Source organism: Stenella coeruleoalba, assembly GCF_951394435.1.
Source record: "Stenella coeruleoalba genome assembly, chromosome: 17".
In the NCBI taxonomy this organism is placed as follows: domain Eukaryota; kingdom Metazoa; phylum Chordata; class Mammalia; order Artiodactyla; family Delphinidae; genus Stenella; species Stenella coeruleoalba.
In genome coordinates this window covers 22,310,673-22,327,404 of record NC_137163.1, presented here as the reverse complement: position 1 = coordinate 22,327,404, position 16,732 = coordinate 22,310,673, and the positions used below count along the sequence as shown (strand labels likewise).

Below are 16,732 nucleotides of genomic sequence, written 5' to 3'. Positions count from 1 at the left end.
AGTTCTCCACCCACAGCTGAAGCCACAGATGAGAATCATCTCTGCTAGAGGTAGTACCTGAAGCACAGAGAGACAGAGAGGGGGAGAAATCCTCTGGTTCAGTGGTGTGCTGATAATCAGGCTCTCCCTCTGCAAAATAAAACCCCAATTTGTAGTATTTGCCTATTTCCATATTGTAAATACTTCCAATGTCATTGATTTCAAAGTACCAAGAATTAACAACCCACTTGAAAAATTAATGAGGATTTCACAATCTGTTCTTGCAGCCAGCATCGAGTGGTTTCAGCACACTGCCGGGGCTTCTTCCTGCGCTTCTACCAGAGCTTCCTTCCCTGAAGCCAGGGGAAGAGGCAGCCTGAAAAAAACGTATAAAACATTCACGGAACCTGGACACAGCATTCACAGAGATTATCGTGTTATGCTCTAAGGAGTGCTATTCCCACTTTATTCTTTGTGAATTTTGCCCCTGGAGTTCACCTTTCTGCTCTACATGTGCTCAACACAAAAAACACTTCTGTGTTTTCTGGATGCAGGATCCATCGAAAAATATACAAATAAAAGTAAACTTTAGAGGAAAGCTTTGCACTAGAATTATATCAATAAGGATTCATCAAGGTTCAGAGAGTGTAGAAAGCAGGTGATTTTTTGCTGACCACTGTAACTGCTAAAGTGGAATTCCACTTTTATGCCCTAAGGAAAATACTCAGATTTTATAGCTACAGAGGCTGTTTAATGGTGTTACATATGGACTTTCAGGATGCCCATGATTTATGCACTGTAGGAAAGGCTTTTCAGATTTAACTCAATCTCAAGTTATTCTTTCCACCAAAAGCAACAAGGGTATAAAACCATCCTGTGACTGTCACAGCCTGGCAAAAAAATTACATTAAGTTGAGACATGATTCATCCCATCTCCAGTGTTTTGGTTTTTTTTTTTAAGGTAAAAGCTTGTCTTTGATTGCTATTTATGTTTATACCAAACATTCCTTCTGGATTTTTCTTTAGACTTTCAATAGTCTATGTCATGTATATTTAATCTCTCAAGAAGTCTCCAAATATGTGTCAGTGAGACTGTCCCTGCTCTTCATTCACTTACTCTAAAAAAAATAATAAATTTTGTCTGAAATTAAAGTGGTAATGGATTCAGTTTGGAGAAGGGTTTGTCTTCAAACAGTTGGGATCAGAAAACAAGTACTACCATTGATTTTGTTTTTAATAGCCATCATTTTCCCCAGACTTCCCCTGGGAAAGGATTTGAAAGGAGTCAAGGTTTTCCACTTAAATTAGAGTGAGCAGTTCAATTCAGCTCTGTTTTTATGTCTTGGAGCTATCTGGGGGATTACTTTTATGCTATCCTAAAATGTTCACTATTAAGACAATGGGTTAGTTTTTTACATTATCATAAGCATACTACTTTCAATAAATATTTATTAATGTTCCTATCTTAGAGAATGTGCAAAAGAAAAATAATAGATATACAAAGATTTTTCTGAAGTACCAGTTTGATGGAAGTGGATTGCTATGGGATCCAAATTCCCATGCATGACTAACAATGCAATCCTCACAACTCCATAATAGACACTGGAAAGCTGAGCAAGAAGAACCTTCTGGAAACATAGGAGCTGGAGGTAGATAATATATTTTTAGATGGCAAATTTGTTCATCTAGTAATTTAAAATAATCAAAAGACATGAAAATGTTAACATTTGCTTTAGAGTCTTAAAAGCCAATCACTTGAGACTAAGGTTTGGAAGAGGACTTAAAAATTTAGATGTTCTTATAGGGGAGCAAAATTTGCCAACCCAAAATGTGTCTCTTTGGCATGAGGATTAACTTAGGCTGATTTTTTTTTTTTTTTTTGCGGTACGCGGGCCTCCCACTGCTGTGGCTTCTCCCGTTGCGGAGCACAGGCTCCGGATGCGTAGGCTCAGCGGCCATGGCTCACGGGTCCAGCCGCTCCGCGGCATGTGGGATCCTCCCTGACCGGGGCACGAACCCGTGTCCCCTGCATTGGCAGGCAGACTCTCAACCACTGCACCACCAGGGAAGCCCTAGGCTGATTATTTTTAAAAAATAGCAGACTGAGAAAGTTTTTCTTTTTACCCCCTCCCCCATTTGCCTAAAAATTTGAATAATGGACCTGTTCCCAGAATAGAGCTAGTACCAGTGATATCTACAAAAATTATGGGGCAGATGTGATAGGGGGAAACTTAGAAGAGTCTAGAGATCAGAGTCCACTCTGTGTCCCATTTTCTCCGCAAGGCTAAGCAAACATTTATTTACCAATCATTTGCTTGTCCATCTCCATGTGAATTGCCTTCCTCCCCTTTGAAGTCCCAAACCCCTAGCCCCAACATCCTTTTTTGTCTTTAGTTGAAGATGGTATTTAAGTTGAGGGCTTTGGCCATTTTGTTAAGTTACTCAGTTTTCCTGGTTCTCTCCCATGTGTACATGTAATTAAAATTTTGTTTGATTTTCTCCTGTTAATCTGTCTCATGTCAACATAACTCTTAGGTGAGACAAAGGAACCTAGAAAGATAAAGGCACATTCCTTCTTCCTTGACATTCTGATAGAAGATCTACTCACAATACTTGCACTTCTGTTTTCTGCTTTGAATAAGTTATTTTCTACCTAACGAACCACTATAGTTCCCAAATTGTACATCAAGTGCCCAGAATAGAACTTTGATGGGGAGACGTGTGTGTGTGTGTGTGTGTGTGTGTGTGTGTGTGTGTGCGCGCGCATATCCATTTGTTAGGTAACGTGCATGACTGTGCTCATTTGCTTTTTTCCCCTCTAGGAATTCTTTAACTTTAGATGTTCTGAGGCAAGCTTTGTCAGCAATTTTCTATGAAACCCTAAATAATTAACTTAATGTACTTACATTTTAGTTAACTTATTTGCAAAAGGGAAAAATAATATTGATGTAGATAACACTTTTACTTAGAGAAATTATCAAGGAAATTATTTTCCGGCTATCTGAGAAAACAAATTAAATTAGTGTCCATTCAGAGTTTTTCAGAGACTTTCAAATCATATAACTCTCCAGAGTAACTAAGTCTTGACTTAGGCAAATGATAAAACGAAAGTAATTTTTAAAATGATTCATTCCCATAATTTATGTAGCTTATATACTGAAAACATTAGACCAATCATCAAGTAGATAAATTATTATTGTTAGGAGTATGTTATGGAGTGGACTTCCTTGGCAGTCCAGTGGTTAAGACTCTACACTTCCAATGTAGGGGGCATGGGTTCAATCCCTAGTTGGGGAACTAAGATCTCACATGCTGTACAGTGAGGCCAAAAAAGAAAAAAAAAAGTCAAGAGTATGTTATGAAGCGTATGTATGTTTGTTATGTAACACGACAAATGTAATTATTGAAAAAGATTCTATACCCCACCCATGATATTTTGTTTTCAATTAAATTATGTATATGTCCATTGCTGTCCTTGTATTTTTTCTACTGTTATTTTTTCCCCCAAAAGAATCATATTTGTATGCAGTTGCAATTACTATTGGAGTTATTCTGAAATTTAATTCTAAACATGTGCAGGTAATATTACAACCACCATTTACTGAATTAAAACAGCTTTTCTGATGTACAACATCCCACAAATCTCCATTGCAAAGAAATTCCCACAAGTGCAGCAACGTAAAAATTCAAGTAAAATGTTATCTTTCTTCCAGGTCAACAGCTTTACTATTATTCTCATTCTACATCTCTCTTTTAGGTGGGAATTTTTAATACACCTAATCATACATTTATACTTTTCTCAGGTTTTCCTTTTTTAAGGAAAAAGGAAAGTATTTGTGTTCTCTTTCAAGGCACTAGTCACCATGTCACACAGTAAGTAAACTTCAGATACTTATGTAGATATATAAGGTTGGGAATTATTTTCCAAGGATTGGTAGAGGAGTTTCCCTGCAGGGTTTGATTTATTATTTCCTGTTGATGAATAAATAATGCAACAAAATCATGAAAAACAAAATTTGTATGTCAAAATAAGTTGCCATTAAAAAAGTCCAAACCTTCCTCTGTAAAAGACTAACTCCTGGGCTTCTCTGGTGGTGCAGTGGTTAAGAATCTGCCTGCCATTGCAGGGGACATGGGTTCAAGCCCTGGTCCGGGAAGATCCCACATGCCACAGAGCAGCTAAACCCATGTGCCACAACTACTGAGCCTGCATGCCACAACTACTGAAGCCCATGCGCCTAGATCCTGTGCTCCACAACAAGAGAAGCCACAACAATGAGAAGCCCACACACCGCAATGAAGAGTAGCTCCCGCGTGCTGCAACCAGAGAAAGCCCGCGCACAGCAATGAAGACCCAATACAGATAAAAATAAATAATTTTTTTAAAAAAAGATTTAAAAAAATCTTGACCAATACAGATACTAATTAAAATGCAATTAAAAAAAATAAGACTAACTTCTACTTTGTATAAAAATCTGTAAAATACCAGAGGCTATATGAAAATCCCCACAGTGCTTTCTGAGAGAGAGACTTAAGCATAGCAATTATTGCATTGTCTGTGGTTACAGTGCAGTTAATCTCTCTTTGATATGTCCTTAGGCACAGAAGGAAAATTGACATAACCAAGACTTTAATGTTTTTCTTCCTTTCTTACCTAACATCTTTGCATTAATAACTTTATAGTATGGGAGCTATAGTTTTTTTTCTTTTTTAACAGCAGAGGAAATGGGTAATATTAAGCATATTTAACAATCCGTTCAATATGGATAATGCTTAATCAGAATGTTGCCAAACTACAGAATGGATCCTGTCTGTAAATAACTCATACAAATCAGCTGAATAGCAGCCTTGACACAGGCTCATAGTCGAAGAAATTTCCAGAAACACAGAAAGTTTCTGTTCTTTATTCCTTGTCATTATCTATAAGTGTGTTCCTGATCTTTGGTGTTTTAATAGCTAGACTATGTGTGTGTGTACATATATATATATATATAGTTTTAACAATATTTTTATAAAGCAGCCATACAGTAAAGAATTACTAGGCCCAAATGGAAGGAAAATTGAGGACTAAGGGAAGAAAGCCGGTTTGGAATCTGCTTTTGTCTCAAGAGGATTTGTTGCTTCAGGAAAATTACCATATTTGTTTTGTCAGCTTCACAAAAAAAGGGGGGACAGAAATCAAAGCCTGGCATGTATAAGGTGGAAAGCTAAGCAGGAAACCCAGCTGAATAGACTATACTCTTAAGGTGAGGATGAATGAGAAATAGTATATCCCACAAGGATTTATACTCAGATTTTAATCTTCCATGTTCTTCAGGGATATTTTAAACCTTGAAAATGTATTAAAGTAGTACTGGAGGCTGTGACCATGGTCTTCTAGCAGAAACAAATGTCAATCTTCTCTGGGGAAAAGTATTTCCATTATAGACTTCATTTTATTTCTGAAAAGATTTTTATCAAATACATTGTGCAACACACAGTGATGATGATTCACACAGGGAAAGTAAACTTTATGAGCAATAACCAGAAAAAATAACAAACAAGAGCAACAAATCTGCATAGAAGTCAGATTTGGGAAATATTCAGCCCAGATTATACAATAATTATACATCTACATTTAAAGAACTAAGACAGTGACTATAAAACTATAAGCTATAAGAAATGACATCAAAGATCTGAAAACAAAATACATTTTCTAGTTATTGGAATAAATAACTAATTAAACAAGTTGTAAAGGGAAACTAGATACAGTTAGGGAGAGAATTACTGAATTGAAAGATAAATTAGAAGAAAATATTTTGAGACAAAAATTTGGAAAATAAAGAGGGAGGGTAAAAGAGAGACTACTGTGAGAAAGTCAAATATAAGTTTAATCAAAATCCAGAAGAAAAGAATGAGGATCAAATAAAGGCATTATTTAAGGAGAAAATAGTTGAAATTTTTAAAAAACTAATTAAAGACATCACGACAAATATTCAAAAAGCTCCAAGAAATCCCAAGCAGATTAAGTAAATTAAACAGTAAATTTACTTAATATATAATGGATTATATTAAATATAAGTGTACTACATATTCTAGATGAGTCACAGATTGCCAAACTGGATTATGAAAAAGGAAGATATAAAACAGAAGAATGCAGAAAGATTAAAAGTTAAAGGATAGAAAAAGAAATACCATGAAAATCCTAATAAAAAGAAGCTGGAATAGTGTCAGGGAAGATAGATCTTATGGAGAAATACTGGTAGAATTAAAAGTCACTTCATAATGATGAACAGGAATCAATCAACCTGGAAGTTACCTCAATTTAAATTTGTATGCAATAATAGTATAGCCTTAACATATATCAATCACAATTGATGGAGACAAATGTACCATTATGTGGATGATTTTCATACACCTCTCTCAATAACTGGTAGGAAAATCAGACAAAAAGGCAATTAAGTATATAGAAAATTTGAACAGCATAACTATCAATGTATACTTCAGGAACATTGCTAAAAGTTGAGCATGTATCAGGTCATAAAACAATTATCAACAACATCAAAGTATTGAAAATTACATAGAGTATGTTCTAAACTAGGACATAGCAGAAAACCCTATAAATTTAGAAATTAAAAAGAGTCATGATGCTATTTCTACTGCCTCTGACTAGTCAAGGCAATTAACATTGGAAAACCCACAACTATCAGGGACTTAACAAATTTTTTGTTAAATAGCAGAAAATTCTGATAAGTTTAGAAATTTTAAAATATACTTTTAAATAACCCAGTGGATAAAAAAGTAATTGCTATGGAAATTAGAAAACATTTGAAACTAAAAAATAATGAAAACTACAGGCCTTGATTCAGTATTTTTTTATTGGGCACAATGACATTCATTCTTTTTTTTTTTAATCCCTCACATTCCCTCATGTTTCAGTATCTCCAAGTAATGGTGAGTGCACTGTCTTAAATGATATATTCTGTATTCCTCTCTTCTCACATCTAAACTATCTCTAAATTTTGTCTATCTTTTAAGTGATCCTTAAATCTGCCCCTCAAATCTGCCCACTTCTCTTCATCCTCACTGCTATTTTCCTAATTCAGGCCACCATTATCACCTCTCTCCTGAATTACTGCAACAGTTTCCTATATGGTCTCTCTGACCCTGTGTTGTCCATCACCAACCAGACTGATATTTCTAAAATTAAACCTAGTCATGTCACTTCCCTGCTTTTCAAAGAAGAGAAAAGAAAGCAAAAAAGTATGTTGGCTTCCCCTTTCCCATGGGATATAAAACATCTTTAATCTGTTTTGAAAGATTTAGAAAATTTCCTTAATCCATTTACCTCTCCACCTTCATCTCTCACCATTATTCTCCTTAAGCTCTAAGCTTTAACCAACAAAATATTTAAATTTATCTTACTATACCATGTCTCTGAGTACTTGTATTTTCTGCACTTTCTGACAGCAATGCTTCTCCTAACGCATCCCCTTTCACTTGACTAATACATAATCATTCTTTAAATCTTGGTTTACACTTCACTGCCTTTGAGGACCCATCCTTTACCTACTGAGCCTAGCTTAGGTGTCTTTGCTATGTATTCTCATAACATACCCTAACCTACCCTATCATAGCACTTCATAGACCATGTATTGAAAATATTTTCTTACTAGTCTGTATTTACCCACTTGACTGTAATCACAAAAAGGCCAAGATTTTATCTAGTTAATATTATAATCCCAGTACCTAGTACTATATCAAAAGATTGGATCAAAGGTAATACTTAGCTATATTATTTTTGAAAATAAAATTTCAAGTTTTTCAATAAAAGGCAAAAACTCTCAGATTAGACTGTACAATTGTACAATTTCTATTGACCTGAATCCAATTCACTGACACTTTCTTCTGCTATCTCAAATCTACTATTCGCCCCTTCTAGTGAATTATTAAACACGATTTAGCAAATTTTCAGTAAAAATAATGCATTATGACCAAGTTAGATTTATTTCAGCAATGCAAGGGTATTTCCTTCTGTCTCCCTCGCTCCTCCCACTAAAATGTAAGCTCTTTTAGGTCAATGATCTTTGTTTTATAGACTGATGACCCTAGAATTGTAGAATAGGCTCTGCCACAATCTAGGAGTTCAATAAATACTTTTGAGTGGATGGAAGAGTAAGTGAATGCTGTGCAATATCATGAAAGTCAATAAAAAATAAAGAAAATATATTGGCATTGCAGATGACAGTCAAGTAAACTGATATTTATGTAGTTTGACCTTATAATGCCATTTATACATATTTTTATATATTTATTTAGCTATACCTTTTTTGGGGTATTTTGGCCTCACGGCTTGCAGGATCGTAGTTCCCTGACCAGGGATTGAGCCCAGGGCCTTAGCAGTGAAAGCACTGAGTCCTAACCTCTGGACCACCAGGGGATTCCCACTTTTAGCTATATCTTTTGAGAGAGAAAGAGAAGGAGGAAGAAACCAACGTGGTGGTATGGGATTATTATCTCTGTTATATTTATTTCTCTTTTAAAATTTTTCTTAAATTAGCATATAACTTTTATAATCAGGGAAGTGTAAATATTAACTCTCACCTACACTAGCAATGCCTATCTGATCACTCAGTCTGATGGAAATTCTCATTTTCTCTGATGCATAGCATACCTGCAGACATTTAGACCACTGTGAGCTGGTTAATCTAGCCCTGCAGACTGTTAGCTCTTTGAGGAAAACGGTCTTCCCTTATTTTTGTGTGTCCTCACTATTCTGTACAGGACTTCATTACATAAGCAAGCCTCTGTCTCTTGATAATATGTTTTCATTTCTCCAGCAGATGAACCAGTACAATTTTAGAGCTTTCTTTTATTTTTTTTTTAAATTTGCTACCTCACTTAACAAATAAATATTTATTTTTATATGCCCAAATTCTGATCCTTGAATTACTCATGAAATCCCATATTTTTATGTCTTCTCAGTAAGGCATAAATTAGCTGATACGGATATTTTTTTGTCACTCAAATAAATCTCTTATTATAATCATTTGAATTTTATAACAAAAGCAATACATATTCATTGCAGGGAAAAAAGCAAATGTATTCCACTTTGAAAAGAAAAATCACTGTTAATATTTTTGCATTTGTTCCTCCACATTTTTCCTGTCATAGAATTAGATGGATATTGATGCTTATTTAGTTAGTTATTGCAAAGTTAGAATCATAAACCTGATTTTCCTATCAACAATATTTAAGAGTAAATCTTCCCATGTCAATTACACATTTTTATAATATCATTTTAATGTCTCTATAGTGTTCCATATTATGTTAAACATTAATATTTTGTTTATGTTTTTACTCTTCTGAACAACGCAGTTTTGTACATACTTGCTTATACATATTCTTAATTGTTTCCTTAGAAAATATTCCTAAAAATGAAATTATTGATTACAATGGATAGGGATGTTTTAAATCTTTTTCCTAATGAATAGTTAGATCATTAAAAGTATTGCGTTATCGCGTCCTTTGACCAATGCTCTCATTTTCAGCGTTGGTAGAAAATACTGATCATTTTTAACACGTTTGTGAGCTTATTGGTGAGACCTAAATTTTGATATTTAGATTCTCTTTTGAATGAGCAATATTAAGTGCCTTTTAAATTACTCAAAATCTAGTCAGAGCAAGTCAGAAAACATCACAAATAGTTTCAACAATCAAATATGGTCTGTTGATATGTAAGAGGCAGTAGGTCCACATGAAGAGCTCTGAAATAAATCACAATTACTTGGTGCTGTAAGTGTGTCCACTAAGTGTAGGAGCACAATTAGGTGCCTAATTATGTGGAAAAATGTAATCTCATCCCAGGCAGGAGCCTAAGCCACAAAACCTGTTCCTACTTGAGCCATTGTGTTCTACATAACCCTGGGACTCTACAATGGTTTCAGTGCTTTGCAGACTTTCCACAAATTTGTCCCAGTTTTTACTTTACATCTCTGTCCTTCATGCCCAAGCTCTCTCATCCTCTCTGTCATATTATCTTCATTAAATTCCCTTTGTAAATTTTCTTGGTTTATTTCAGACCATCTGTTCACCTAAGTTGCCCACAAACTTGCGTAGTCAAACCCTGCCAAAAAACAGCATTCAAAATTTGACTTCCACCCTGAGACACCTTTATGATTAAGAAACCAGAAGTGTTTGGCAGAAGATTCCAGCTCTCAACCAATCCTTCCCACAAAAGGCTACAATTAAACAAAACTCTTTCCTCTGTTTAACCTATAACCACAAAGCTGTATCTTTAAAAGATTCATTAAAGTATAGAAGACACAGAAAACATAGAACCATATGTTTGCCACTTTATTGTTAGCCAATGTGAAAAGCTATAGACTGGACAAAAAAAGTTTTAATTTGGGAAGGATATATGGTGCCCATGGTCACCTAACTCCAAGGAATCAATGAATATTATTTCCTAGTAGAGCCCATGAGGAGTTTTTGCAGGGGAGGGAGCGATGGAAAGAGTTAAAGGACCAAAAGCATTTAGTCACTTAAATCTATCTAATAACCCCATTTTATCATCTATTTTCATTTTAATTTCACTATATAATCTAATCTGAGATAATGCAATAGTATGCTTGAAAGTATTTTATTAAACAACGTATCATATGCCATTGTAACAAAAATATGCATATAAATTGAAATTCTCCATTTTATTTTGACTTCATAAGATCATGAAGCTCTAAGTTAAAAAAAATGGAAAAAGTGTTATTTTAAGAGTCCAGTTAAATAAGGGTATAACCATATAGTGGAATACTACGCAGCTTAAAAATCAATGGTGACTCTCTATGTCTCTATAGACTAATATAGAGCATATCCTAAGGTATGTCAAGTAAAAAGCAAGGAACAGAATAATGTGTTAAACAGAGAGTAAAAGAATTTATATGCAGATTTGATTTCTTAAGCAAAAAAAAAATACCCTCTAAAATATTATTAAGAAAATATGAAGTCATCACATATGATGGGGGTAGAGTTGAGAAGAGACAAGGGTGGTTGAAGAATGTTCACTAAACAACAATTCTGCATTTTGAAACTTTGAATATTTGCTGTACATACATTTGTGTGTATGTGTGTGTGTGTGTGTGTGTGTGTGAGAGAGAGAGATTATTACTAATATATCATGGCAAAACACTCTGAAATATTATAAATTTTGATAAATAATAACCAAAAATACATTTCAATGAAAATGTATCACTTAATGAGATGAATGGGGCTGGATTTTTCCAATTAAATTACATATGTATGAATTAATATTATTTACCACTACAATGTAACAGGAATAATTCTACTCCTACCCTATTTTTCATGATATAGTTCATTTGCTGAGAAACCTTCTATGCAATACAGCAAGTAGATGGGAGAAGGAATTTTGTATGGCCATTGCACCGTTTTTAAAAACAATCTCTTTCTAAGTTTTATGCCAAAAATCCTATAGTGAACTATCATAAAAATTAAGTTTAATTATCAGATAATAAATGAATTAACTCCTCCTTTTACTTTGTTTAAAGCCAATAACTGGACAATATCTAATTTGCAAAATGATTTGTTACCTGGACTCTAATAATGTCATTAACTGTTTCAATTTTGTAGAAGCCTATAAAGATGCTGTAAAGAGTCATCAAGACCATTATTGATACCTTTAATCTTTTACTTAGAGGCACTTTTTTAACACTAAGAAAGAGTTGAGGAAATAAAATTATTGTTAATGTCAATAACTTTTCCACTGTAAGTTTTCTTTTTTTTTTTTTTTCGGTACGCGGGCCTCTCACTGTTGTGGCCTCTCCCGTTGCGGAGCACAGGCTCCGGACGCGCAGGCTCAGCGGCCATGGCTCACGGGCTCAGCCGCTCCACGGCATGTGGGATCTTCCCGGACCGGGGCACGAACCCATGTCCCCTGCATCAGCAGGCGGACTCCCAACCACTGCGTCACCAGGGAAGCCCTCCACTGTAATATTTTTAATTAAATAGTTTTATCTTTTCCCATGTTTTCAATAAATGTTCTTTAAAACCTTGAAGCTGCAGATTTAGTTTATTTAATTTACTTAAATGTCTTACCAGAGACTTCCGGGAAGATGACGGAAGAGTAAGACGCGGAGATCACCTTCCTCCCCACAGATACACCAGAAATACATCTACACGTGGAACTGCTTCTACAGAACACCCACTGAACGCTGGCAGAAGACCTCAGACCTCCCAAAAGGCAAGAAGCTCCCCACGTACCTGGGTAGGGCAAAAGAAAAAAGAATAAACAGAGACAAAAGGATAGGGACGGGACCTACACCAGTGGGAGGGAGCTGTGAAGGAGGAAAGATTTCCACACACTGGAAGCCCCTTAGCGGGCGCAGACTACGGGTGGCAGAGGGGGAAAGCTTCGGAGCCGCGGAGGAGAGCACAGCAACAGGGGTGCAGAGGGCAAAGCAGAGAGATTCCCGCACAGAGGATCAGGGCCGACCAGCACTCACCAGGCCGAGAGGCTTGTCTGCTCCCCCGCCAGGGCGGGCGGGGCTGCGAGCTGAGGCTCGGGCTTTGGTCGGAGCGCCGGGAGAGGACTGGGGTTGGGAGGCGTGAACACAGCCTGCAGGGGGTTAGTGCGCCGCGGCTAGCCGGGAGGGAGTCCGGGGAAAAAGTCTGGAGCTGCCGAAGAGGCAAGAGACTTTTTCTTCCCTCTTTGTTTCCTGGTGCGCGAGGAGAGGGGATTAAGAGCGCTGCTTAAAAGCAGCTCCAGAGACGGGCGCGAGCCGCGGCGAAAAGCACGGACCCCAGAGACGGGCATGAGACAGACGCTAAGGCGCTGCTGCCGCCACCAAGAAGCCTGTGTGCGAGCACAGGTTACTATCCACACCTCCCCGGGAGCCTGTGCAGCCCGCCACTGCCAGGGTCCCGGGATCCAGGGACAACTTCTCCGGGAGAACGCACAGCTCGCCTCAGGCTGCTGCAACGTCACGCCGGCCTCTGCCGCCGCAGGCTCGCCCCGCCCTCCGTGCCCCTCCCTCCATGCCCCTCCCTCCCCCAGGGCCTGAGTGAGCTGAAGACCCCGCATCAGCGGCTCCTTTAACCCTGTCCTGTCTGAGCGAAGAACAGACGCCCTCCGGCGACCTACACGCAGAGGCAGGGCCAAATCCAAAGCTGAGCCCCTGGGAGCTGTGAGAACAAAGAAGAGAAAGGGAAATCTCTCCCAGCAGCCTCAGAAGCAGCGGATTAAAGCTCCACAATCAACTTGATATACCCTGCATCTGTGGAATGACAACCTGAATAGACAACCAATCATCCCAAATTAAGGAGGTGGACTATGAGAGCAAGATTTATGATTTTTTCCCTTTCCTCTTTTTGTGAGTGTGTATGTGTATGCTTCTGTGTGAGATTTTGTCTGTATAGCTTTGCTTCCACCATTTGTCCTAGGGCTCTATCCGTCCGTTTGTTTTTTTTTAAGTTTTTTTCTTAATATATTTTTTAATTTTAATAACTTTATTATATTTTATCTTACTTTATTTTATTTTACTTTATCTTCTTTCTTTTTTTCCTTCCTTCCCTCCTTCCTTCCTTCCTTCCTCCCTCCCTCCCTCCCTCCCTCCCTTCTTTCTTTCTTTCTTTCTACTAATTATTTCTTTCTACTTTTTCTCCCTTTTATTCTGAGCCGTGTGGATAAAAGGCTCTTGGTGCTGCAGTCAGGAGTCAGTGCTGTGCCTCTGAGGTGGGAGAGCCAACTTCAGGACACTGGTCCACAAGAGACCTCCCAGCTCCACATAATATCAAACGGCTAAAATCTCCCACAGATCTCCATCTCAACACCAGCACCCAGCTCCACTCAACGACCAGCAAGCTACAGTGCTGGACACCCTATGCCAAATAACTAGCAAGACAGGAACACAACCCCACCCATTAGCAGAGAGGCTGCCTAAAATCATAAAAAGGCCACAGACACCCCAAAACACACCACCAGACGTGGACCTTCCCACCAGAGAGACAAGATCCAGCCTTATCCACCAGAACACAAGCACTAGTCCCCTCCACCAGGAAGCCTACACAACCCACTGAACCAACCTTAGCCACTGGGGACAGACACCAAAAACGGGAACTACAAACCTGCAGCCTGCAAAAAGGACACCCCAAACACAGTAAGATAAGCAAAATGAGAAGACAGAAAAACACACAGCAGATGAAGGAGCAAGACAAAAGCCCACCAGACCTAACAAATGAAGAGGAAATAGGCAGTCTACCTGAAAAAGAATTCAGAATAATGATAGTAAAGATGATCCAAAATCTTGGAAATAGAATAGACAAAATGCAAGAAACATTTAACAAGGACCTAGAAGAACTAGAGATGAAACAAACAACGATGAACAACACAATAAATGAAATTAAAAATACTCTAGATGGGATCAATAGCAGAATAACTGAGGCAGAAGAACAGATAAGTGACCTGGAAGATAAAATAGTGGAAATAACTACTGCAGAGCAGAATAAAGAAAAAAGAATGAAAAGAACTGAGGACAGCCTCAGAGACCTCTGGGACAACATTAAACGCACCAACATTCGAATTGTAGGGGTTCCAGAAGAAGAAAAGAAAAAGAAAGGGACTGAGAAAGTATTTGAAGAGATTATAGTTGAAAACTTCCCTAATATGGGAAAGGAAATAGTTCATCAAGTCCAGGAAGCAGAGAGAGTCCCATACAGGATAAGTCCAAGGAGAAATATGCCAAGACACATATTAATCAAACTTTCAAAAATTAAATACAAAGAAAACATATTAAAAGCAGCAAGGGAAAAACAACAAATAACACACAAGGGAATCCCCATAAGGTTAACAGCTGATCTTTCAGCAGAAACTCTGCAAGCCAGAAGGGACTGGCAGGACATATTTAAAGTGATGAAGGAGAAAAACTGCAACCAAGATTACTCTACCCAGCAAGGATCTCATTCAGATTTGATGGAGAAATTAAAACCTTTACAGACAAGCAAAAGCTGAGAGAGTTCAGCACCACCAAAGCAAGTTTACAACAACTGCTAAAGGAACTTCTCTAGGCAAGAAACACAAGAGAAGGAAAAGACCTACAATAATGAACCCAAAGCAATTAAGAAAATGGGAATGGGAACATACATATTGATAATTACCTTAAATGTAAATGGACTAAATGCTCCCACCAAAAGACACAGATTGGCTGAATGGATACAAAAACAAGACGCATATATTTGCTGTCTACAAGAGACCCACTTCAGACCTAGAGATACATACAGACTGAAAGTAAGAGGATGGAAAAAGATATTTCATGCAAATGGAAACCAAAAGAAAGCTGGAGTAGCAATTCTCATATCAGACAAAATAGACTTTAAAATAAAGACTATTACAAGAGACAAAGAAGGACACTACATAATGATCAAGGGATCGATCCAAGAAGATATAACAATTGTAAATATTTATGCACCCAACATAGGAGCACCTCAATACATAAGGCAAATACTAACAGCCATAAAAGGGGAAATCGACAGTAACACATTCATAGTAGGGGACTTTAACACCCCACTTTCACCAATGGACAGATCATCCAAAATGAAAATAAATAAGGAAACACAAGCTTTAAATGATACATCAAACAAGATGGACTTAATTGATATTTATAGGAAATTCCATCCAAAAACAGCAGAATACACATTCTTCTCAAGTGCTCATGGATCATTCTGCAGGATAGATCATATCTTGGGTCACAAATCAAGCCTTGGTAAATTTAAGAAAATTGAAATTGTATCAAGTATCTTTTCCGACCACAATGCTATGAGACTAGATATCAATTACAGGAAAAGATCTGTAAAAAATACAAACACATGGAGGCTAAACAATACACTACTTAATAATGGTACTGTGCTTCCTCAAAGTGGCTAAGATTTTTTTCTATTTTTGTTGACAAAAGTAGAAATGGATTGTGAACACACAAGCAAGTTGAGTAAAGTTTTATTTCTGCAAATTCAAGTCATTCTGAATAAAATTATCCCTATTACAGTACAGATCAGAAATGGATTTGGAGATGAATTTTACTCAAGACAATTTGTCCTAGGAGATGGGGGTCCCAAATGCTATTCTATGACAGTCTACAATACTGCGGGGAAGGGGAAGGTGGGATTTAAACAATTTTTAATAACAGAGCTTTTTTTATTTCCCTAAGGAAATATGACACTCAAACACCACACACACACACACACACACACACACACACACACACACACACCCCTATAAAAAGAAAGGTATTTTTGTTGAAGCCTGAGTTGAGAGTCCAGATCCTCAACCATCTGGTCTCCTCTTTGCCCCTCAGATCTGCTCTTGATACCCCTTCATAGAAACTTTTGTGAAATGTTGAGCCGTGCTGATCTCTTTATGGACTTTGAGATCAAACTTGTAGCAAAATCAACATTGAGAACATAGCTGAGAAACTCAAAAAAGTAAAAAAAAAAAAAAAAGTTTTCTGAAGTAACTGATTCAGCACTAAAAGAGCTAGGGAGTCAGGCAGCCTGGATTTGAATCCTAGCTCTGGTATTTATGAGTTGTATCAGTAACTTGAATAATAAATTTAATAAGTTACTAAACATATCTGCAACTCAATTAGGCCATCTATAATCACCTAGTTTACAAGATTATTAGAAAAATTAGTGATGATACATGCAAAGCACGTGATACACAATATGTACCTGCTACACAGTAGGGGCTCAGCCAATGATAGATAACTTGACG

At 37.2% G+C, this 16,732-nt stretch overlaps 1 long non-coding RNA gene across 1 annotated transcript; it reads right to left on the bottom strand.

The window, feature by feature from the left end:
- Positions 1 to 221: 221 nt before the first annotated feature.
- Positions 222 to 12,888, bottom strand: LOC307176010. The gene is made up of 3 exons (XR_013824590.1): positions 12,474 to 12,888; positions 12,067 to 12,231; positions 222 to 355 (listed from the first exon to the last, which is right to left on the bottom strand). It is a non-coding gene; the product is annotated as an uncharacterized lncRNA (long non-coding RNA).
- Between the last annotated feature and the right edge of the window lie 3,844 nt (positions 12,889 to 16,732).